Source organism: Coloeus monedula (genome assembly GCF_965178545.1).
Source record: "Coloeus monedula genome assembly, chromosome: 11".
In the NCBI taxonomy this organism is placed as follows: domain Eukaryota; kingdom Metazoa; phylum Chordata; class Aves; order Passeriformes; family Corvidae; genus Coloeus; species Coloeus monedula.
Window position 1 is genome coordinate 17537380 of NC_138791.1, and position 26511 is coordinate 17563890.

The 26511-nt window shown below is 43.1% G+C and overlaps 1 protein-coding gene across 4 annotated transcripts in view; it reads right to left on the minus strand.

The window, feature by feature from the left end:
* The window catches only part of FOXP1 (forkhead box P1), a 381899-nt gene that overhangs the window by 315730 nt on the left and 39658 nt on the right, over positions 1 to 26511 (minus strand). For all 4 annotated transcript variants that reach the window (XM_082288840.1, XM_082288838.1, XM_082288839.1 and 1 more), the window contains exon 2: positions 21027 to 21154. The gene's annotated coding sequence lies outside the window, so the exon portion shown is untranslated. The remainder of the gene's footprint in view (positions 1 to 21026; positions 21155 to 26511) is intronic.

Consider the following 26511-nt stretch of genomic DNA (forward strand, 5'->3'; position numbering starts at 1 on the left):
CCACCTTAGGAATTAGGGGGGAATAAGAGTCAGGCCTCTCTGAACCGATGTGTAAACATTGGCTGCATAAAAATCAAAGGACACTTTGCTAATGTACTACTGTATAAGTAACAGCCTCATTAAAATATGACTAATCTGTAGCAGAAATGTGCATTTTATGGGGTAAGCAATTGAATATCTTACATTTTTATAGTGAGAAAAGAAAAAGAAAACGAGTCTACCTATTTCACTCATACTGTAACCTGATCACAATGTTTATACATGCCCATCACAGCGCTATATAAATTAAGTCCCAAGAAAGGGTTTGAGAAAATAAAATATGGTTAACTTCAAACAACACCTCCAGCTCAACTCCTGAAAATCCTTGGCACTTCTTGCTACGCACTGCTGGACATTCTTGAGGTTAAGAGCCCGTCTCCCCAAGGTCTAAATACTGAACTTTTAGGGAAAATTCCCCAGATTACCACCATGCACAGGGATAACGACACATGGAACATGTTCTCCAGGCTGTTTCACAAGCTGGATGCTGTGTGGTAGGTACTGGGAGTATTGTCTGCTAATTAAGGGGATGGAGAGTGACATCCACACCTTGTACTTAGGTCTTCTCTCCATCAGCAGCATTAAGGTGAAGCAAACCTGGTTAAGGTTGCTGGTCTGCTGTGTCTCTGCAGAAAACTGGGGGGTTTTCTGGGCCCTTAGAGCCAGCTGATAGCATGGGTTTGCTGAATGAGCTCTGAGCACCAAAAGAAAAACTTGCTAAAATTGTTGTTCAAATTGTATTTCAGAAAGGGGCAGCCACGGAGCCTCGTGCCACGGTGTCATTTGGGACATGCTGCAGCCAAACCAGCAGCAGTTCTCCACTTCAGCTCCAAGTGCTCCAAAAGTAAATATGGCACAAGCAGAAAAACCTTGGAAGTGCACAAATTTGGGGCTCTTAACCTTTTTGCAAGGTCGTGGTAGTGCTGGGGCTGCACCAAACCACTGGAAAACTGTGGTGTTTTCCAGTGTGGAGTAACTCAAGATACAAACATGGATTTGTTACAGCAGCAATGCAGAAGACAACTTGGCTTAAGTGCAGCAGAAAAAGATATTTTATTTTCTTCTCTTCAAGGTCTCAGCCACGTGGTTAGTGGAAATATAGGGCTTTGATTAGCCAACACCTAAAATTTAAAATGGGGTAAGCTGATGATGTTAAGCCTTCTTTGTGCACTCCGTGGGCATTTCTGAGGTGGCTTTTGGCAGTTACATGAAATCCTCTCCTTAATTGTTGTGAAGCAGTACAGCTCACCTTTTGTATTGTTTCTAATGCATGGCATTTCATTTTATTGAGCATGAGCTCAGAGCTGGCGATAGTCATAAATTTTACTACTTTAATAGTATATGTTATCTGACATTTCCTAACACTGAGCTTCAGGGTTTGAGACTGACCAGTCTTGACAGAGATGGATACTTAGCATAAGAGTTATAAAGGGAACAGCAGAGGCTTCAGTGGTATTTTAAGCAGGGAAACTATGCAACATACTTTAAAAAAGTGAAAAGACAACCAGGAAAATCTCTGGTTGGTAATCATAGTCAGGAAATGCCAGCAAATGTTTTGAGATGCAAGCTGAAAATGGGAAAGATGTTTAAAGCCAGCTTTGCTACCTTTAGCAGTGAACTATAAAGCTAATCACATATATTTTTGGGGTCCTTAACGTGGACCAGATGGAATTACACTGCACATAAATAAAAAACATTCTCCGGCTTGTGGGCTGGTTTGAATTTTATTTCATTGGATAAATGTGGAAGACAAAGTCACCAAGTAGGTTTTAGTCTGAGTAAACCGTGAAGCAATTAACAGAGTTCCAAGATGCATTTTCATCCATCAGAATCCCTACTGCCTTCTAGTTTTCACATGGAAGTTATTTCAAATCAACTTGAAACCTCACCACGTCCACACCAACTAGGTTAGAGCACATTCAGGTGCAGCACCTGCTCCTGAACTCCTGGGTCCATGTGGGGGGGGCTCCAGCTATATACTACTGAATCCTAAAAAAAAAAAAAAATCATTCCTCTCATCAGTTACTTTGTTAGAAATAATACTAATTAATTTGGGGAAATTTCATAACAAGCTGTGGAAATACTTGATGCAAAACTGCAAGGTAAATAAACTGAGGAGAATAATCTCGAATCCCTTTTTAAGTTATAAAATTATTTACTTGTTCTGATCTGAGCAAACATAAAAGAATACCTCTCCCAGGCTCCAGGCATTGTTACCATCAATTAACTAACAATTCCATAAACAATAAAAGTATTACAAAAACAGCAGCACATCCACACCTACACATTAGCACCAGTCAGCAAAAACCCCAACAAAAAACTACAAACAACACTTCCTACTCCTTAATTCCCAAAGGAAACTCCACCCCAGCTGCTGCAATCAAAAATACAGACTTAACAAAGTGCCTGCAAGGTTAAGTGGCAATTTTAGGTGTTACTGGTAACAGATGTAAAACAATTTCAGACACAAGGGTGAGTGTAAGCTGAGAACTCCTCCAATACAGCCTTTTCACTAAATGACAACTTCTTGCAGAGAATGTGCTCTCAGCTTCAGGATGCTGAAAGGTGAATGGGTCTAGATGAAAAAAAAAAGAAAATAAGAAAGTCCAACTAGACCATGCATCACCGACTGACCCCAGAAGCAGCAGAGCTTCCTTGCCGCAGCACAGACGCTTTTGGGAGAGGGCTGTATGACCACTGCTCCATCACACGCTGCAAGTGGAGGGACAGCAGGAAAAAGGGATTCCAGCCTGCTTCCTCCCCGTCTCTTCTCCCTCCTGCAAGTCCACACTTGCCTCTTCCCACTGGTTTCTCAACTGTGTTCTCAAATTTCTGTGGGTCAACACAGTACTGCCTTGGCACTCATGAAATGCCTGTGAAATCCAGGGAGTCATGCAAATGCACCCGAATATGCAATATCTTCTTTTCTGATTCATTATGAATGGGCAGGAGCCATTTTAACCAGGGTGGTGAACATCTCCATTCTTCACCTTGGAAAGTATTCTTTTAAAAAAAAATAATCCTGACTTCTTGTTGCTCCTCAGCTCTCCCACTGATGGTCCAAAGATTGCTAAGCATCTGCAGACCATCACTGCATGCAGTCATTGCTCCTGCCCTGAAGTCAGGCAAGCATTGAAAGGGGACAGTGACAGCAACCTGCAGAAATGCAGGCTGAGATAAATTATGCAAATATATCATGCATCTGAAAAATGGTGGTTTAAAGTACAGCTTCACTGTTCAGCTGACAGCAACCCAGGCCCCTACCTGGTAGCTCTCCTCCTAAGTATCTTTCCTCTGTGAAGTTAATACTCTTTGCCCCCAAAACACATTATGGAAAAATTCAACTGTTCCCTGGGAATTAATATACATTGTTACACTTAGAGAATCAATTCATTCTTTAAAACTGTGAAATACAAAGATTTTCATCCTGTTTTAAGTCCAAGTTTCAATACAAACTGAGCTTTGAACCCTCCAGGATTTCTTTCCAAGACCAAGAGATCCAGGGGAGGATCTCCTTCAATATATATGCAGTAACAAAATAAAAAGTACTGACTATGACAGAGAAGGGTGATTTATGAAACACAAGTGTGGGAAATAATTATTTACCTCCATAACAAGCAGTTTCTTCTTGGGTTTTTTGCTATAAATGTAACTTTCTCCCAACAGCAACTTTTTAAAAGATGTTTGTCAACTTCTGTCATTCACAGATACACAACAAAGAAAAATGTATATCTCTCTAATGAGATGCACAGCCAAGGACGGTTGTCAGCATCATAGCACCGCTGTTGTGACATGTATTTCATTTTATTCAATACATAACGGGGGAGCTGTTAAACCCAGCAGTCCAAGCAACGTCCAAATAAGCATTAATAATGCGGTGAATAACTGATCATCACTAGATGGTTTTCAGCAAGATAAAGGGTTTTCCCTCCCCCTTTTAAAAATATCCTCGGAGTTGGAAAACAAAGAGGCAGAAGTTAAGACTGTTGCCTGCTACCTCCCACAACGGGCACACATCTGCAAGTGCCAACCTGCTCATGGCTGAGCCCGTCCTCGTGCACCACGGATTTCAGCACTGCACCAGGAGATTGCAGCGACACAGCAGGTGGAGCGGGGGGCTAAGGGAGAAGCAATTAACGCGGATTGTGGTTCCCATTTTTCAAGGTAGATGGCAAACTCAGTTTCTCAGACACGTACAAATTCATGTACAAAACCCACTGCATAATACAAGGACATCTGTGTTTACCAAAGTAATCATTATTGTTTAATGCGTATTTTTTAGGCCATTTAACAAATAACTTTAGCTCTGATGAACATGGTGATTTTCATGATAGACTTGAAAGGAAAAAAAAAGTTCACAAGAAATGTGGAGCTGCTAACATGTGCTAAGTATTAGGACAAGAACCACAGATTAAGGGCACTGCTTTGACCTCACGTATTCTCACCCCCTGCACGCTCAGCCAGCACGGTCCAACAGGGAATTGTGGTTTGCTGCCTTGCATCAGAACCTGAAGTCATCCTTGTGCTGTCTCCTGCCCCAAACTTTGTGGACACACGCAGCAAGGGGGGGCAGCACCCCATCAGACACCACGAGCAACCATGGGACTAAAACTCCATTGTTTTGGGACCAACCCCACAGTCAGGGCTGCATCCACCCACAGCCCCCTAGAGCTCAGCGCAATGGACAGACAGGTCTTCAAACCAACCCACCACCCTCAGAGCCACGGGGAGATTCCCATTCCCATTCCCACCCCTCTCCCTATCCCTGCTTTACAACTGAACACCATCATCTCTGCCCCACGCACCTCCCCGGTCACAGGACGAGCCCAGAGGGAACAATGTTCCCGACCCTCCGGGGCTCCAAGGGGAGCTGGAGGCAGGCAGGGCTGACAGGCAGGGCTGGGGGAGCTCAGGGGAGGAGTGAGCCGAGTCGAGACCCCGCTACATGTTCAGTGATTATAAGATTAGTGTGTTTTTATTTAAAGTATTACCCGTTAACATCCCGTATTACAAAAGTAGCACAACAGTATCGACAGACTGTCAATATTAATAGGAGTGTCTAATGTTTTATCAATACTAATTTAATTTCTGTTATCTGCAGGCTGCAGAGCCTTTCTGAAGAAACAGAGGAACAAGAACGAGAAAGCCAAAGCAGTGACATAACAGGAAAATGAGCCATTCCTTCAGCTTCTCGATCATTCAGTGGCACCCTGCTGTTAACACAGTTATCCTTGCTGCTTCTTTTGAGTAAAAACACCAAGAACAAAACCCACTGAGGTGTTTTTCTTCCAATAGCACCAGAACCTCGACAAATCTGTTTTTCTTTTTGGCCAGAAACCATCTTTGCAGAACAGCATTTTTCCTAACTATGTACACCCAAAATCTTTAAAACAAATGTGTCAGGCAACAGCAATTACAGGTTGGATGAATAACTCACCCTTACAACACAGAGTTGATTCACAAAGAAGAATTTCTAGACCAGAGAATGACCCAGTCTCGTACAGACCTTGAAGGGCCACATGGAAGATGCAGCTTTTTCATTTTACAGGCAAAATATGTATTTTTAGGATAAAACTTCTTGAAGACTTGTATTTTACTGAGGTTCAAATAAGTGTCCCTAAGACACACAGGGCAAGGAGATGTGTTGGCAAGTCTGCCCGAAGTGGTAGGTGCTGTGAGGGGTAAGAATACCTGTTCCTTCCAGGGAGATGCTCGGCAAGACCCAGATCACAGCCCCACCCCTGCACTTCCCATCACTACTAACGCACTTTAAAAGAGAGAGGAAGACAGGTCCACAATGACAAAATGTCAAACTGAACAAAGTAATTGAGCTAATCATGTAAACATTCATTATTACTAATATTAAAATATCCTGGTTTGCATTTTCTTTTTGTGACAGAATGAGCACCATCTAAGGACTCAGAACTATCATCTAAGAACTGAGTAAAAGAGGAAACTGTCTAAAATGAAGACACACTATCAAAGAAGAATTTTTCTCTTGCTTTAGCACATGAATGATCCCAACTGTACTCGCTACAAAGCATTAAGTGGGAATGCAGGGGAAAATATTCTTCCCCTTAAACATATTTCAAATAGGTGATTTATGGTTTTTAAACTGTGAAGGAGAAAAGTGGAAAAGAAGGTATTGGGGTAGGAAATTGCCTTACCTCGTGATACTCTACGATGTGTGACCAGTTCCCACAAATGGCTGAATCCTCCTTCCCTCATTAAGGAGGCTGCAGATTTCCTGGTCACCCCCCCCAACCACCTGTAGCTCCCCCACCCCACCACCAACCATATCCTGAGGATTTTACATCACCATGACAAATTTCGAAGGGTTATGATACCCAAAACTCCTGTGAGAATACATCCAGAGGGTGCTGAGCATGGGACAGTGACTCCAAAATGCCAGAGATGGGTTGGGTGGGTGACAGACCTCCCCACCACGGTCCCTGGTGCTGGGCCACAACACCACACACGGTGGCATCATCAAATCCCACATGAGAACAAGGTGAAACAATGTTTAACATGGAGATGGGGGAAAAAAGTCAACTTTGATTGCAATCAAAATGCTTCTCCCCCCTAGCCTGTCTGTGCCCTCCCAACAAGTTCTCTGTGCCAGATTTACTGAAATTTCCACACAAAATTCTGCCTTCAAACAGATCTTTGCTGCTACCCACGTCCCCTGCAGTCCCATAGATTAACATCAGCCAGTGGTTGTGAGGAAGCCACGTCTGCCAGACTGCTTCCCAGAACCACAGAAAAAAAGGAGGAAGGCAGAAAACAAGAGAAAACAGTCTGTGGCCTCTGAAAACCAGGGGACTGAGCTTCTCAACAAATCACTTCCAGGCAGCTGGGGATGGAGTCAGAAAAGTATCTTTGAAAGAAAAAAGAACCAGTGAGGAAGGAACAACAAGCAATGCAAACGGGAAAACCGTGCCATAGGGAAACTAATCCAAGAGGAGTCACAACTAAGAATCAAAATGAGGAGTTATTGGACAAGGATTAGTGTAAGAGAGGTAGTCTCCTACTAGGAAATGTGATTTGAACGCCTCATGCACAGCCCAGCCAAGGACTTTGGAGGACGCAACAGGAAGAAACTACAAGGCACAGTGATGTAGGTTAGCCTGCGACTAAGAAAGCAAATTGAAGGTGAGCTTCTGGGTCTAAGCACCCACCAGGGCAGCTTGAGGAATCTGCAGAAGAGAACAAACTTCTCCAGCCTGCCCATGGAGGTTTCCCTTGGCGTTTTAAGGCTCCAAACCTGGCTGTTTTGGAGTTACACACACAGTAACAAAAACGTCAGTGGAGTTATTGGTTCCCATCTCCAGTTCACAAAGGGGAGCTGGCATACAGGAATCCTCCTTGCCAACTATGTCTCTTACCTCACTCAGCTCTTTCTGCTCACTGCTGCCCTTGTCTACAATCAGCATTTCTGCAGCACTTCTCCCTCCTCCGCCTCTTCCCAAAGCTCCAACCCCCTCTTCTCCCTGCACAGGAGGCAGCTCCGATGGGAGCAGCAGCAGCCACAGCTCATAACTCGCCTAACGAGTGCCAGCCAGAAGTGATTTGTAGGCATCAAGTAGATTATTGTTTTTTGAGAGAGTGGAAAAGAAAAAGAGGGGCACAAGCTTAAGGTGTTGTTGATGAATGAAGATGAAAAGAAGGTTTTAGGGTGAGAAGTGTTTGTCTAGTGTGACCCAAACCATTCAAACCTCATTTGATAGATGATGGACATTTATTCCCTGCTATGTGTCACTTCAAAGTCTGAGGTTTATATTAAACAAGAAGTCGTCTCCTTCTAAGTTGTTCTTTAGTTTTTCCCTGGAATTTATCACACAGCACAATACTTGGAAATGTAATTGCATTTAGTTTTTATAATAAAGTCATATGGTCACTGGTAGTACATATTAGAAAATGCATTTTATTGTTTTTCATTATGTAATTGTGTGCTTCATTGCTTTTCATCTGTTTTCCCTTGCCGTGGGAGGTGGCATGGCCCAGGAAGACCATATTTCTGGGGATGATGTTCTCTGGGCAGAATGAAACCAACACACCCATGCTCCCCAGTGCCACTGCCCTTCCCTCCTCTCCACTCCCCACAGGCACAAACCAGGCTCCCAATAAAGTTGACAGTTCGTGCTCTGAGGTAAGGCAAATCCAGCTTTTTCCACCCCACAAGGCCCTACTTGGAGAAGCCATGAGCAGCAAATACCTAAAAGTCAGCAAGGACACGAGGCCCAGCTGCAGCTTTAATCACAGAGAAGAGATTTTTGAAGTCCTGCATTCAAGTCACCTGTGATACTTTCTCCCACACCCAGACAAAGATGTCGTTTCTCTGGATCTGGGTTTGCAACCTTATGGGAGCTGATGTTTGGAAAGAAATTGTCTGTATCATGAAATAACTTTTCCCCAAACAGCTAATGGCACTAATGGTTTTGAACAGGGGGTTCCTCCTACTAAAAGGCATGATCATTCCATTGTAAATGTTTACATTCCTATGCATTAAAAACAAACATATTATGCTAATAAATTATGGGAAAACTGTACTTGATGGGATATGTTCCTGTTTAGTATTCACACAAAGCACTGCAGAATTTAAGCACAGGGTAAATTTACTCATTTACTACATCTATTCCTTTAAATGTGCCCCAAAAGTTGTTTTCTCAGCACTTGCTCACTAAAATTGCTTTCAATATTGGTTTTTGAGGATTTCATTTTACTTAGATTCTCTATTAAGAAGAAAGCACCATGGATTTACTGAAACCATATTTCTCCACCAGAGTGTTGATTCACACAGGAGAAAAAAGTATTTCGTGCTAGTCCTGGCCCTGAGCAAGGACATCACCTCTTCTCTGTGTCCTACCCAGAAAAAAAAAGCCACTGCCTTTGATTTGAGATGCTCTGGTCTATTAATGCCCTTCCTCTCCCCACCAGCAGCATATTTCCACTGCAGCCCTGCTAAGCCCTTGAAGACCCCATGATTTTGCATCCAAGCTCTAAGTCAGAAGTTTGAGTTATGCTCCATCAAGTTGCTCCATCTCACCACACTTTTAGAGCTTAAAAAAATTATAAATTTCTATTGAATTTCTCTCTACACAGCTGCATCTCTAATGAACCCCCATAAAAGTTAAAACTTATATTCAGTAATCATATGCAATTGAAACATCATAAAATGAGAAGTCAAGGAACTGTATGTGGGCTGCAATGACTTGTCTTATTGTATTCATTCCCTTAATAAATATACCTTAAAAATAACCTCACAGTCACACATTTGCAATATAATATAAAAATAACACTGGATTCAAATTATTAAACAGGTAATTTAATAGAACAAGAATTGAAATGTAGGACAGTGTGCAACTTTATGCTATAGGAATAAGATGATTTTAGCCAACACAACTATTTTTCTTTTTTGCATTATCTCTGCATTTATAATACTACAACATCCACATAACCTTGACACTGTAGTCACCTTAGTAACAAACAAGTATAACATTCACTTATAATTGAAATCCCAGTAGGGTGTTTGATTCAAGTGAAACAAAAATTGGAGGCCCCTACTTTGCTGCTTTTTTCTTAGTCACATAGACATGGGCTAAAAGGATTTAAAAATAGATATATTTGTACACTATTACATCTACAAAGCAGAACCATTTAATTTTAATTTAACGCTAAATGGAAACAAATATAACACCTTTAAAAGACACGATGCTAAAAAGAGAAGCAAATTATTTAAGTTCTGGACCAGCACAGCTTGGAGAATTCACACCAAGTAAAGGCCAATATTTAAACCAGTCTTACAGCCCAGAGAAAGAGCTGTGCTGGGGACATTGGTCCAGCAGAACTGGGCGGGTAGAGGACACCCTTCACTGTGCCACCACGGCCCAGAACTGATGGGGATGAGTATCCCTACCACGTCTAGCTTCTGCTTTGCATAGCTGGTTTCATTTAAATTGGGTTGTTTTGCATGAAATATAAGGAACAAAGGTCCCAGCAGTGCCCAGAAGGGCACATTAACGTGCTTGGTCACTCCTTAGCAATGGCCAAGACCAGACACTTCTGAGAAAGGTACAAGAAACACCTGAACTGAGAGTTTCCACCTCTGGAAACAGGGCTTTCTGCCTAACCCTTTGTTAGCTTTGTCCTAAAACAGGAGAATTTATACTCTTCCTAACTTGTATGATTAAATAAAACTGCTCCTACTCAAGGTACCTGCAGATGTTTGCAACTACCTATAAACTTAAATTCTCTTTCACACCTAGTCCTTTGTAGCCAGGATTTACAGTTTTACTGAATGATTATCTGGTTCTGCTTGAGGAAAAAAAAACAGCCTCAACCATCTGAAGCCATCTTTCTCTTTGCTCATGTTGGCCTGCTCTTTTCTCAGCTCCAAAGACAGGAACTTTCTGCTCCTGCAGGAGCTCCAGCCCATCACCTCTGGAACACCAGCACAGCCCAGCCACACATCCCTCTTGTCAAGGGCTGCCATCTGCCAGGGCTCCGTCCCGCCCGTCACGCTTTTATTAAGTCCCTGATGAGCGCGATTCAATTAACGTCGCCTGAAAAGCCACTCCACCGCAAATGAGAGGTGACAAGGAGCTGAGACAGGAGCAGGGAGACACGGTGAGGAGCAGCCAGGCCAGGAGACACGGCAGAACTGTTACTGCACGTGGCAAAGTGGGGTGGAGCTGCCTGTGTCCGAGGGGTGATGGGGAGAGGTACAGGAGAGAGAGAGAGAGAGAGAATCTGAAGAAGTGAGACTTTTAGAAAGCACTTCCCACCCTGCTGGAAAGGCAATTTGGAGGCTAAATTTTCATTTTTATTGGGTTACTCTTTCATCAAGTGCTTTGCCTACACATCACCCCAAGTACGCCTGACAGAACATCACCTTGCTGGGGGCAGGGGGATGCCCACGGGCCCCACCAGGACACCCATGCCCAAAACAGCTGCAGGAGTGGGCTCCTTCTGCCGGTGGAAACAAGGACTCGGCTAAATGCGGCGAGCTACAAGTTTCTGCAACAACATGCAAGTCTCCAACATGTGGCCCGTAACGTAGCTGTTGCCATGGTAAAAAATTCATGTTTAGTGAAAAGTGTTAAATCTTGTATCATAAGTTAAATCAGCTGCCAAGACACATTTTCACAAGTAGGGGAATTTTTGTCTTTTCAGAATGGAATGTTTTTCAGTTGACATTGATTTTTCCCTAAAATAAGTCCCCCAGAAAGGAAGCCAATCACACGTGAGGCAGTCCAAGAGCTGAATTACTCTACTCCTTCTCTGAATCATCAACAAGTGTTGTGTGCTAGTGCATGTGTGTGTACAAATGCACTGTAGCTTCATCAATTCCATCCTCTTATACAAACTGGCAGTTACACAATTTATTCAGAGTATTAAACTAATGATCCCAGCAGAAACAGCACCAGTATTTCGTATTTTGGGTGATAAGACTTCAACAAGTAACTTTTCTAACCAGGAACCATCTCAGAAATTACATTCAACTTGCCCCAGACTTTTCACAAATACAAGACTGAGCATGACTATACAGCTGTTTATGTAGGTCAAGGACAGAAATAGTAAGAGTACATTTATTTGTTTTTATGTTTCTTGTTCAGTATTTCAAAAGAGAACAACCGGTTTTAATACAACTTCAGAAAGAGAGACAAGTTAGAATTACTGCAGAATTAGCAAAAAACCCAACAACAACAAAAACCCAAACAAACAAAAAATCCCCAAAAAACAACACCCCAAAAAAACCCCAACCACAAAAAACTTGTTCGTTTCATTCATTTAAAAATTGTTCCAAGAAAATCTGGCTGTTACCAGTTCAAGACCCATATGTGTCCTTCCTCTCCTGAACTATTCAAATTTGGCTCATTCTAGTATCTTATGGGTAATCTTCCATATTAACAGCAAAACGCATTTCCGGTGGCAGGTTTTCCCACTGACACACCCAGGGAAGACTCAGCCCCAGAACAGCTCCTGCAGAGGGATCGCTGCCCGGCTGGACAGTGGAGAGCTCTTGGACAACACTGAGTATTCCCTTCCCGCATCTCTCTTCAACAGCCACGAGCTGGATTTCACCTTCATTGTGTCTTCTGTGGTGAGGACTTTGCCCAACCGATTCCTTTCTTTTTTACCTGCTTCCAAGTAGCAACAGCCAGCAGCCAGTCACATCCTTGTTTCTAAGTTAAGAAACACTTCTGATTCCTCCTCCTCTCTCTAATTATTGCTCCACGATCAATTTGCCGTATGCCATGCCAAATTCGCACCTTAGCTCCTCACCTATAGTCAGTAAAACTCAAACTCTCCTCCCATCTTCTCCACAAAAGACATTTTCTAACAAGCAAGCTCCTGCTTATGCTCTCTTGCCTCTCTCTCTCTCTCTCTCTCTCTCCCCTGAAACCAGCTCTTCAGAAAGGCTGGAGCATATTTAGCCCTCCCAGCTCTCTGCTTGTCTCTTTCTTTTATTTTACATGGTTCAGTGTTCACATTCTGCTCTCATTCTGCCTTCTCTCCTTCTTTCTCTGCCCCAGTGCTACAAAAAGACATTTTCTGTGACACCTTAAAGAAAAAAGGTCCCTGAATTAACACAACTTGCACTGCGTGGTATTTTTGGACGGGCCATTTACTAATGTTGCAAACACAATTAGGAAGTCAGGGAAAGAGCTTACAGGAGCAGATGAAGGCTGCAGAGATAAAATGGAAAGCTTTTACCTGCCAAGCTCTCAGGTTAGGGTTCTAGGTTGCCCTCGGATCTAATAAAGCTATAAAAGAGCCGTATCAAGGAGAGGCACAGTTGCATTGCTGTAAATATGAAGCGTGGCTTTTTCCATCCTCCTGAAGACATGGATTTTTGCTTCCACGATTTGCAGGCTGGTAGCCATAGGTGGTTTAAATTCTCGGTATTAAAAAAAGCTCAGAGCCCTACTGACAATTAAAAACAGCTTTTACACATGCACAATAATGCTTCTCATGCTTTCAAAAAAATAATATGCATATCCATATTACCATCATAGTAAGTGCCACAGAGTGACATGATATGATTGAGTATAATGGTTCCTTTGGAGCCATTATGGTCGATCAGTAAATAATACACTTTTGAAATTGTCTAACTACATATTTACACTTGTCAACTCTCATACACTTCAGTGACAGAATTTAAAAGAAACACTGTAAAAAACTGTAAGAACATTAAACCACAAAAACATTATGCTGAAGTAGTATTAAGGTTTGACTTAAACCCACAAAAACATGGAAATTTCAGGTTAAGGCCAAATCTCAAAAAATGACACTGTCTTTAGCTCCCAAGCCGTGCCCAAGTGCCTGCAGTGAACGAGGTATGAGGCAGGAAGGCTCATATGGGGTGGTGGTGGTCCCTGTGAGAACTGAGCCACTGTGGAGGGCTCTGGCCACCAAATTCACGGGTGAGAACCAGCCCGCCAGCAGCAATTCAGCTGCTCAGCAGAACAGCGTTTCATGATTTTTTATATAAACAAAGCCTGGGCCTTTCTCTGTTTATTCAGATGAAATTCCCAATTAAGCTGAGAAAAATTAGTCTTCATTTATTTCAGAAGAGGCCCCATTGAGACACTGGGAGTTTTCCCTAGCTGAAACACATGCAGAAAAACTTCAGGCTTCGACCCTAAAAAGGCATTGTCAAAAAAATATGTTAAACAAACATGACAGTGGATCATTAATATCCCAAAGATTCACTCCATGTGGGGATAAAACAAGACTGGGAAGGAAGATGTTTTTTCAACAGTAAAATAATGGGCTTGGCGATGTCTTTTTTAATTGATAATTTTGTGTCTCTTGTTCAGCTGTAGCCACTTTTGCTCCGAGCAGTGGTGGCGGCAACTTTATTGGTTCCAGTAGAGCTCTGCTGAAAACAATAAGCATCAAGCTCCCCAATGCCATCTGTCTTTCTGTGAGGGTCACATCCTGCTGCCCTGGAATCAAGGGGATATTGAATGCTTGGGAGATGTCGAGAGCAGCCTCAGGCCCATGGCACCTCCTTTGCAACAGAAGGACCCCAAACCCTTCAGATGCTCTGCACTGAAATCCTGAACCAGACTTTAAGAAGCAATGATGGATATTTTCTTAGAGCAAAGGTCTTCCTTTCATATATATATCTATATCTGTATCTATCTCCTTGCTCAGACTTATCTATTACCTGGCTTGTGAGAACAAAATCCATAAAGGCTTGGCAGGGCAGGCTCTTGAAGTTGTTTGAAGACACAACCACCACACCCCTGTCAAGAGGGAATTACAGCTCGGTTTTATAGTCAACTCTCCCCTCGACTGGCTGATGACAGAGCAGCCTCCCTGTACGCTCAGCATCTGGGATTTTACAGCCGCTGTATATAAATGGGATTTTCATGACAAACAACTCTATATTCGGTTTCCTTGTATATCTGAACGTGAGAACGATCTCTTAAGGCTCTGCTGGGAAGAAGTATTAATGAAGACAAAGAGCATTTCAGGCTGTTCTCCCCTGGAGCACTGTCACGATGACAGTATAAAGACTTTGTCCTACACAAGTACTTTAAATACTACCCAAGCAGCAATCCAGGACCCCCCTGTGTGCCTGACCCTCGCAGCCCCCTCCTCAGCATCCCACCACCCAAGCCCACCTGACGAGGACAGAATCTGCTATCAGCTCATAGAGCCTCCTCTGGTCTCTCATTTCATAAGGCCTCCCTGGAGATATTTGCTTTTGTCTAAATATTATAAACCAGGGTAAGATGAAGACTTAATAAACCCTGTTGCCTTTTCACTTTGCAGCGTCTGTCTCCTCTCACCCAACCTCACGGCTCATGCAAATGTCAGAGCAAGAACAGTTTTTACATCTCCCCGGGTCGCCCCACAGTGATATCAGCAAAGGTAAACAAACTACTGAAGTCTGGGTATTTTTATTTCAGATGGCATGTAAATCAGTGGATGAAAGCTGGGAATAAACTGGCAATATGAGGGCAGCTTATTTAAGTTTCCTCCCCCAGCTCAGTGTTCCCTCAGTGTAATACAGCTGACATAGCCCTACACTATGGAAAAAAAAGGAAAAACCCAAAGAGATATAAATATTTCCTCCAAAGTCAAAGACAGTCTTCCTTCAAGGTGTTTGGCCAACTCTTACAGAAAGAGAGAAGCATTTCCCTACCAAAGGCAGAAACCTTCACCTGTAGGAAATCAGGAGGAGACTGGACATCACCCCAAGAGCTCAGGCTGGGCACAGGGTTCATACGTGGGACACCCCAATGTGGAGCCCAGACACCATGGGTGTTTGGGGTGGGAACAAGCTCCACATGGGAGCAGCAGAACCTGGGATACAGAAGGTGCTTGCTTCCTGATGTACCACATACACCTCTTCTCAATCAACAGCCAGAGCAAGAGCTTCCTCCTGGGACTTAAACTGGAAAATGACTGGTCCTGGGCAGAGAGGAAAGCCCCTGGAAAGATGGGTTTTTAAGAGCAGGAGCTCCAGCTGCCACCTAATTGTCTGACCAGTGGGTGCCCCAAACCCACGAGCTCCTCACACCATTATCTCCTGGCAGAAAGATGCTACGTGCTCCCACTCTTCCCTTTCTGCCTCCTTGTTTAAAGCTTTCTGGCTGCTGGTGAGGAAATGATTCTGCCTTGCTCTGACTTCCTCTCCATCACCTTTCTGTCTGTGAGGACTGGTGAGAAAATATTTCCACTACTCTCACACTCCTACATCATCCATTTCTGAGGCCCTTATAGGAAAAAAAAAAAGGCTGTCTCCCATCTCCTGCTGGTGATAGTTTTATCAGATAATAGCATAAAGCAGGAATGATCCTGTAAAGCTGTTACCAATACCCAGAGGTATCTGAATTACAGCAGGGAGACACATCATGCCTGCTGCATTCACCCACCAATGGGCAAAGCCTGAGCAGCGTCCAAGGGACCTGTCTACTAAAGAGAATTTCACTACTTTAGCCTGCCATGAGCAGTTGTTTGCCTTCTCTGATTTTCTGCATGCACACGGTATTTTTTTATATTTTATTTTAAGTTAAAACCTGCTGAAATTTGATAGCTCCAGACAAAGCTGTGCCAAGGAAAAGGAGCCTCCGGTCCCTGAGAGGGACTTCTTTCCATGCTGGCTTGACACATAAAATCTGCTTCTGCAGTTATCTCTTCCCTCTTACCTAGATGTGATGGTGTGAAAACATAGTAAAAGCTCTCAGAAAAAAGTTCAGGGAAGCTGATAAAGTATTTTTCAGATCTCATAAATGCTTTAATACCAAGATAGCCACTTGCACGGCCCAGCTCTGCCCCTGTGCCACGCCAGTGACTACGTTCCCAAATGCCTTCCCAAAGCATCAGCACCTCCATCTCCAACAGGCTAATGAGCAATAAAAACACAGCTGCTGCCACACAAAACTCCAGCTACAAACCCCACTCTTCACTGTTAGCACTCTGCATGCAAAGAGGTACAGGTGCTTTACAAGAGTTTGTGGTACACACCTGCAAACTCACAACTTCACACACCCCATGACATGTCTGCTGTGCCACTCTTGGTTCAAAATATCCCTTAAAGCAGCTCAAGTATCAACGTGGCGATTTTAATCATGGATTCACAACCTCTCTCAAGCCAGGGTGAAGCCTTGCAGATAAAAGCTCTGCTCAGGACTTAAAGTTCACCACCTTCACACAGCAAAATCTTTTCCTGTTATGTGATTTATTGGAATAATAGGTATTATTTGTATGATAAAACAGATTACTTCAAAAACCGTCCCAAAAAATCATTATAGACATAGAAAAGTCAGGGCTTGTCTAGTACCACAACAAAAATTCTCTATTTGTTTTTCTAAATATAAAGCAGTGAAAAATACCACAAATTTGGTTAGGATAGAATTCTACACTAAAGCCTTCAGTTTAGGTGTGAGAAGATTTTTTTACTGAGAAGGCGTGAAATTCCCCCTTCTCCTGGTGATGAGAAATGCCCCCTGATGCCCCAGCTCCTCCAGGACATAGCCAAAGTCGAAATAATTTTCAAAACTAATATGTACACTGAGTAACATGGTTAACATCATCCAATGAATTTAGATCCACCTACACGGTATAAATATATCTAGATAAACTGTCACCTTCAGCAGAATTCATTAAAATAATGTTGTATCTTCCTTGTTAAATGTAATTTTTTTAATTGAAATTTAATCTTACTGCATTATTTGGTAGATTTTTAATTGACATTTGTAGTAATTAATTGGTAAGCATTACAGCTTTGTCTGAAGAATTTAAAACTAAATTTGACATCGAGATTGGCCAGCCACTGCTGTGAGGTGCCTGCTGGGAGCATTTCATCATCCTCCCAGCCCCTCCTGCTGATCAGAGGTGGGAGATGATGGTCTCTTTCTTACAGTCATGAATTACATTACTAATGTATTCCATTACCACCACGCAAATGTCATGTTAATTCCTGATCATCATCAAGTCATACAATGGTTTCCACGCTGGCACCCAGCCAATTAGCGGTGTGGAAAAATATTCCGCCAATTATATAACTTGAATTAGGTTAAGGACTCAAGAGAAAGCAAAATAAATGCTTTGAAAATACTTCTGAGATAAAATGTAAGTTGACACTGTCTTCATGTGCTATAGCCGATGTTATACAATCTGATAGGCAGCTGCCAACATTCATAACTGTTTATTAAATCTAGCCTCTCTTTATGGTGGCAGCTAAGATCTGTATTTTTACCAATATTAGGTTCATTGTGTTATGAAAAAAGACCAAAATACTTAGGAGCATTCACACCAGCTTATAAAACTTACATTATGTACTTTATTAAATTGTTAAAATTACTTCTTCTCTCCTCCCCCTGCCACAGAGAAAGTTCCACGGACAGAAAAGTTTCAGAAAAACAAAGTCTTTCTGTAGCCACTGATGCCATGAGGAACAAGCGAGATCCTGCAAGGACACAAGTGACATCTCCAGGCTGCTGCCACCTCTCCCTCCAAGCAGCTCTGCCAGGGGATGCCAGGTTGGGCTCCTGGAGCTCCCCCCACCCCACTGACACACAGCTGGGTTAGCACAACCCACTGGGGAACCCACTTCTGCTCCACAGACAGACCCCTCTGGCTCCTGCTCCCTGGTTATCAAAGGAAGCATCACGGGGCAAATCCGGCCCTTTTTGTAACCAGGACTGAGGGAGGAGAGGGCACTGTTACAAGGAAAGGTCCCCACAAATCCGGGTGGGAAGGGCAGGGACACAGCAGGTCCCTAACGCACTGTCTGCTCGGTGTTCACCCTGCCGGCAGCACCACCAGGCTTTTAGTACCAGCCCATTATTTTTATTTGTTCTGTTCTTAACTCAATTTATCCTACAAGCATGGTTATCTGCAATTTAAAAATGTACACAGCACCAGCTCCTCAACTTTAAAAATTCATAACTACGAGCAATTTGTTAAAACCTTTTACTCTATCCTTCTGTCTCATTTTCCAAGGTGCTGCAATGGGGCAATTCACTGTTTTGGCTGTTTACCCCAGATGACCTTTGCCTGCCATAAAATGGTATACAACTAAATGCTCCGCTTTAAATTAAACCCTTGCCTCTTCGAAAGGCCCTACACATTCAGTCAACACAATCAGCAGAAACCACATTTGGTTACTCAATAAGCTGGAAACTTTTAAGACACGTACAGCAGTGAATGAATTCCTGACATCACCAGGGACACTCGAGTGGGGAACAAGAGAGACCGCTGAGAAGTGGCTCTTGCTGCAGCCAGAGAAAGGATCACTCCTTTAAGCTGAACTCTCAAGGAAAACGAGAACAAAAACTGAATTAGCTCGACACGTACCCTCTGCAGTCAGCACATTGCTAGGCAACTTACCATCTCTTGATAGAATTATGGTGGAGGGCTGGTCGTACATCAGGGTTAAGATGAACACAAGCACCAGTTTGGGCCAACTGCTCCTTTCCAGTGGGAATGCTCAATGCTTGGTCATTTTGTATTATTATTCTGCAATATTTCCTAAGCACCTAGAGAGTCTAATGCATTCAGAAGGTATTTTAAAGCTATTATGTGACATGAAAATTTTAAGATAACTGGAAGTAAGTGAATTTTAGGAGGAACAGCACGAGTCTTTTTCTTTGTTCAAGCCAGCATTTGAAGAGAGTTAACAATCCTTCTTCTCTCTGCTTTTATTTTTTAATAGTGAAGGTATCCAGAGGGCACATTACTCAAACACTTTGTCTTTACTCCAGATGCTGGTTGGCCACAGCTCCATACCTCCATAATTCAACCTGGTATTTCAAGAGGATGCTTTGAAGCATTCTGGTCCTTCTGTTTGCCACAGTGAGACCAGACACAAAGTGCCATTACAAGCAGCACCACGGGGCTGTCACAGTAGCCAGCAATGCCACACCTCGCCCATGCCAGACTTAGAAGGGCCTCGATCTTTAACAATACCTGGATATTAAGATTCCGACCCCAGGCATTATTTACATTTACTAAAGAGGCATTAAGCAAATGCACAGAGTGCTTTAAATCGAGGCATGTACCTTGCACATAACCCCACGTTTCCCATGCATACTTCATAGGCACAAAGAAATAATTAATTACCTAACCACCGTGATTAAAACAAATTGATTCATATGCAACAGAGCAGTGAGAAATTTTTGCATGACTGGAGAAGTCTGGAATTGGTCCCCGTTTGGGGATCTCGGTCGTATCAGTGAGGTTGGTAATTCAGACATGAAGGAAATTGTAAGAATCCCTCTCCTCTATGCACACTTTGAGCTGCCATATGGGTTTATTCAACTGTTTACTATACCAGTCGGTAAAAACTGAACAGCTATTATAATCTTTGCTAAATGACATGGTAATTATGCTACCTCTGGAAAAAAAAAAAAAAAAGAAAAAAAGGAAACTTAAATAAAATCAAATAAAATCACAATTCACTGATACGCACATTTCTTGAGTTTTATAATCTTTGAATTGAAATGCACTTTCCAACATGCAGAGGGATATTAGATATATAATAGAAACCTGAATTTATTGTAAAAAACAATTTGCGCTCCCAATTCATACACAATTTAATAATGCAGATTTCCTGTGTTTGAAAGATTTCTTACACGGACTTTCCAGTTTTGCTGCAGAATGAGATGATTCTTGTTTTCCCAAACTAATACTGCCCCTCCTCTCACCCCAGTCATTAAGAGAGGCAATCAGGAGCAGGCAGGTAAGAGGAGTGGACATGGAAAGCTCCCCATGCCAGGTTCCCGGGGGATGGGGACAGCTGGAAAAGGCCCAACCGCCCCTTGCAAGGGACCAGGGGCTTCTCAGTGGGTAACCCCACCAGGAAAGGCAAATGGCCCTTAACAGAGGAGGGGTCTCGCTCTACCAGCCTCTCGAGCTTGATCAAAACAGGCTGTTGAAGGCTTTGTCCCCGTGCCCCCCAGGCTGGGCAGCAGCGCCAAGGTGACGCGCACGCCGCGGGACAGCTCTCCTGTGCACCACTGACACCATTTTGTCACTGGGATGCAAGTGCAGCAAATGCTGGAGCTAATTATCTGTTGGCAATGGCTCCTTTGAGAGTCCATCATGTGACAAATGATGGCGAGGAGACCTCTCCATATTCATATTTAATCAAGACACAAATTGCCCACACAAGCTCTGTTTAGATCCTGTCTACCTGCAAGGCTTCAGTTTTGGGCAGGAGCTTTGCCTGCGTGACTGAACTCCAGTTTCACCACCAAAGACCTCAAAGTTCATAGGATTTGAGGGGATGAAGGAAAAAAAGGAAAGTAGTATTTTTTCTGCATTGATAGTATTTGGCATTTCTGCTATTTCATTACAATGAAGGTTACTTTGGGTTTTTTTTCAGAATAGTGGTGACTTGCTTTTAAACACAGACAATACAACTCCCCACCACCATACTGAAAAGGGAAGAAAAGAATGAGGGAAAGAGAATTTGTAAGAAAGAATAAGTGAGAGTTATTGCAAACTCAGGCTTGACAACTCACCAGTTTTACTTGTAGGCATCACACATATCCATTCATGACTCAGGGCAAATACAGGAAAGGATTGGAACCCTTCTCATGGCAAATGTGTCTGGAAGCTGGAGTCACTCAGAAAAAATGTTCTCAGGAGACTGAAAGACAAAAACATGTTTTAAAACTTCACTCAGTTTGGATCATATCAAAGCCTATCATTTTCCCTTGAAAGCAAAAGGTAGTTATAAATGCTGGAGCTGGGGAGAGCATTACAGAAGCATGTCTATGTATCAAACTATCACACAGCAGACTCTATTTGGCTTTAAATAAAACCAAAACTTACAATATTAAGAAAGGTTTTTAGAGACAAATGCTTATTTCACATTTGCAACGTGCTCCTCCGACAGGAGAGCTTATGTTCCTTCTAAATACCAAAATGTGTCACCATCCAAATCCACATTCTGCCTGAAAACACTGTATTGAGCACAAAATCCAGATACTTTAACCTACTTTGCATTATCAAAATATAACACTCTCTGAATTTCTGAACTATTTACTCTCTGTCTTCACTCACTGCATAAAACCTTAATAAAATGTAGAATCCCTTGTTAGAATTAATCTTTCCTCTGACATAAGGAAAAACACATATAAAAACTATTTGATGTTCAGGGTGGAAAGGCAAAATTTGCAAACATCAGTTAAGAAATACCAATTAGTATGGTTTTTTTCCCCAGCTATCAGTAACACAGATTGAGCTTAAGTTTAGCTCAGAGGAAGATGCTCCCTGTACAAATGAAACATCCATTTTACTAATAAGGATATTTTAAAATAAGACGTATAATATCTTCACTGATAAAATATCTGCACTGAGTAGCAACTCATACTCAGAAGTACAACCAGAGGTGTTCCTAGGGCTGTTCTGCATCACACCCATGAAACCAAATGGGATTTAAACAGCAGCTCTGGTGCCTGCCCAGACTGGGGAAGGGCACAATGGATGCACCAACACCTGGAAGTGCCTCTGCTCCCTGGACCTCTGCACGACAGGGACCTGCAGCATAAACCCCAGGGAACAAAACAAACTTTGCAATGGAAAAAAAGATCTTGAAAAACTAGAAGTACGAAAGCAAAAATCACCTGTGGTGGTGCTTCTGAGCCCTTCATTCCCCAATCCTCACCTTTAACAGCATCCCCAAGGCAGTGGCTGTTCCCAGCCTTCCCACATCCACCAGCGCCCTGACAGGGGCAAGTACTGCCATCCCCGAATTAATCTCATGGAGTTAATTATTTTGGCACTCCACTGCAGCCTTCCTGAGGAACATCTGGAAGCTTCTGTCTTAGCAACAACTGCACGAAATTTTGTAAGACAAAATCCAGGTACTTCTCTGGCCCTGGGGCTTTCTCCTGTTCTTTGCTGAATGCACAACGGCTCAAAGATCACAAGAGTTCAGAAATCTAAATATAGGGATTATGTGACCCTATTACAAAACTGTGCTACACAATAAAAATAGATTCAAAAGGGGTTTTTAAACAGCATTTATGCTAAAACTGACTTCTTTCTCACACACTCTGAAATACCTGCAAACCAAAAATGACCTGCATCCTGCATCAGTTGTATTTTATTCATGAGGGGCAGAGCACTTGAGAGAAGCAATGGAGCGGTGTCAGAAACACACATCCGAGCCTTGCTTTATTGCTGTGCTTGATGACAGATATGCAGATGGGTTTGTAGCTGAGCAGAAAGCTGCATCTGCATATGTTGGGACAAGATTTCTCCAGCTGACCTGCTGCACCACAGTATTCAACTGCTAATCTTTATCCATGATGCATCTGTAGAGCAGGAAAGTATCATTAGCCCTCTTTAGAAGATGAGGATCGAGGCTCATTTTAGCTAATGATTGCTCAAAAAAAGTTAGAGACTTTTGAAGCAAAATTATTGTCTAAATAATATATATGGTCTGCAAAGGATGAGGGCGAGAGTGTACAAAGCACTGTCCTCACCTGCAGATCACTCCTCACATCCTTCCTCAACATTAGGAATATCTTGACACCATTGTGCCAACAAGGAGATTTGGAAGCTGAGAGAGCTTCTACCCAAGGAAGAAAAAGGAGTACTGGGAGGAGATAAAGATATTCCATCCAGCTTGGCCTGAACTCTGACAGTGCACCTGGAAAAATGGATGCTTCCTATGCCATCAAAAACTGACGTCACCATAATACTCCACAAAACATTTCTTCAGCCAGAGTTCCCAAGGGAACAAAGCCTACATGATCACCATGTACTTTCTGCACCCAGCCCCACCTGCATCTTTTGAATCCCTTGGATTAATGGGAGCAGAGAGCTCCCAAAGACACGAGTTCTCACGGCATTAACTCTGGGGCTTGCCCCACTGGTGACCTCCAAACCCACTGGATCAGCTGTGTCCCAGAGACAGCTGGCTCTGGGCGCAGCAGCAGCTCCAGGCTGAGCCCAGCACAGCAGCTGCCTGCCAGGAGGGAGCCCAGCACAGCCCGGGGGCACAGAGGCAGCTCAGGCACCTCCATGGACCTCAGTGCTGGAGAACCTGGAGAAACAACCCCTACTGCTGAGGGGAAGGGTGGAGGAGGGAGAGGAACAGATTATAGATCGGTTCTGATAAACTCAAGCCTTTAATGATCTACCCACACACTTGAGTTCGATCTGGCATTGACAAATTGAAGCTTTTAATGATGTGCCCACACATTTGAGTTGGCCACTCCTCTTCTACAACTTTCATAAAAATAGCATGCTGGGTTAAAGACACAGAAAGTCTACCACTGCTGCAACATGAGCAAAACCCTTGATCAATGTTTGGCAAACCTTCTTCCCCAGAAGATTTTTTGACAGGGCCTCCAATGCACCCCTCTAACACAGACCTTCTGCGCTGCCCTGATCCCATATGGATTCTTCGAAGGCTACAGCTCAATAAGGGGCAATGAGATGCAGCAGCTTTAGCATAACTGAAGTACAAAGTCAATCAAACCTTGAAACAGGAATCTGGGCTTCATTAATTCCAGCAATCACAACGTTTTTATTATCACTGTATTAATCAGAATAGGAAACCTATTAATCTGCCCCCAACAAAAATTAATCTTCGTAATATTGAACAGATTTGAAAGACAAGTTTTAATATTTCACTATTTAAATCTCAAAGGCAGAGGCACACAGCTCAGATGGTCTGGCAGACCACTATGGACTTCATCTCATCAGCATGAGGTCCCTCACCTTTCCCTCTCTGTGCATCTCCACCCTGGGGTCCACCTGCTCCTGGGGCTTTTGAAGGAACCCAGAGCATCATTTCCTACATCAAACTGCAAAACTGGCTGCAGTCCCTGATGCACTGAAGAGTTGTCAAGAGTTTATGTTTTAAAGGAACAGCACCACATCCAGCAGTGCCTGTGTGGCACAGGTTGGAAGTGCTACCCACACCAAGGGCTGCCTGGGTACAAGGGGGCTCTGCAATGGGCAGGACACACCTGACAGGCAGCAGATGCATCCCTGTGTGCACAGGGGAATGAGAAGAGGTGCAGTGGGAGAAAAAGCAAGTGGCTGCAAAACAAAAAAGTATCTGAAATTCCCATGCTCCACCGGAGCGAGTCAGGGACTGCTACACAGATCTGGCCAGGTTACCTGCACCAACCCCCAAAGCTGCAGAACATCCCACTGCTACCACAGGGGGCATGAGAACAGTTTAAAGGAGAAAACAGGTGGCAGAGGAGAAGTCCTTACAAAATGATGGCAAGGAGCGGGACAAATCAGAAAGGGGCTGAGGAAATAAAGGGGAATGACAAATGTGACTGAAAAAGGAGGAGAACCATCCAAAGCACCTCCAGATACCCATGCCGTGCCTGCGGAGGGTGACATGGATGAGCACATGGCTGCAGTTCCTTTTGCTGCTCTTCCATCATCATCCTGCTGTGGCAATCCCTGATGGACACATTATTTTGCTACCTGGCCAAATTTTCATTAAAGCAGCTTTCACCAGCACATGAATACATACACACATGCATCGACACACACCTCGGGACTGCACCTGGCACAATCCAGGCCTGATCAAAGGCAGAACTTCAGTCATCTCATGCACGACTCATGTCAGGCTGTTTACTGACTGCACTGGAACTACAGAACCCTGTTTTAACTAATGATTTCTCAAAGCCATGTTGCTCAAAAGAAAACAGGTTCAACTTGTACATCAGTGCCTAAGAGACTGCTCCAAAACAGACAACTGTACGAAAAGTTGTGCCCATGTATACATATATACAAAACTGTTTTTAAGTGACTGTTTTAAATTAGAATAAATCTGTGTTCCACCAATTAAGCTTTGAATGCACGGCTGATATCGCTCGCTATTTTAAACAAGTGGCATAATAAACGCAAAAATTCAAATATTTTAGAGAAAATACTTGGAGAGTTGAGACATTAATTTTGCCATATACAATCTGTTTCACAGGGATTTAAAAAGCTTTATTGCCACCCTGGGTACATTGGAATAAAGATGAAACACCATCCTTTCCTATTTACATATTAAAAAATACGTGCCTTCTTGGTACAGATTACCCGGCTTGCTGATACATGACTCTGTTAAAAACAATACAGCCTGTCTAGAAAATCCAAAACTCCAAACTAGATATGTCCTTGCACTCTAACAGGTTCTAAATGGAAATAAAATGTACTGCTGGCTTGTTTATCCTCCCCTCTGGTGAGCGTCCTGGGGGAGTGAGGCCAGAGCAGCTCCCCAGGGCTCTGCCTAACCATGGAGATGTTTACCAGCCACCAGAACCAGCAGCAAAATAAAGGGAGTAAGATCAGGAAGGAAAACCTTGGGATCCCAGGATGTCTACATCCAGGTGGGGGAAAAAAAAAAAGGAAACAAACAAAAAAACCAACCACCAACCAATCAAACAAAATATACCCCCTCCAAAAAACTCCTAGCATCCTTATTCTTATTTCTACCCAATATATTTTGATTGCAGCTTGAGATGCTCAGCTAAAATGTTTCAATACAGATCATTTTTTCTCCAAAATATATAACCTTTTTCCCTTTTCCCCCTTTCTTCCTCTTTTTTTCCCCTTTAAATAAACTGCATTAGAAACACATGTCCAAAGCATCCTTAAAAAGACCACAAAGTCTGCTTGCAAGGGGAACCTCACTGCACCAAGTGGTAACATTTGTTCTCCCCTTTCAGCTGGGATCCACCTCAACTTTTTGATGTTGGTCGGAGCTTTTATTTGCAAATAGAGCAGAGCTGCCTGGGATGGAGGGCTCCTCCAGAGCATGCCATGTGGCCTGCACAGATGTTCCTTTTATTCCCGTGTCCCACAAGGCTCCGTGGCTCGCTGGTGTTAAACAGATTACGCAAGTAGAACACTTGATTTTGCATGTCCCCCTTTTTTTCCAACAGTTGTCTAATTTACTCAACTCATTCTGCCCCCTCCTTGTCCCTCACAATCACTAGAGAACACAGAAAAATGCAGCTGAAGCAAGGAAGTTTCTCC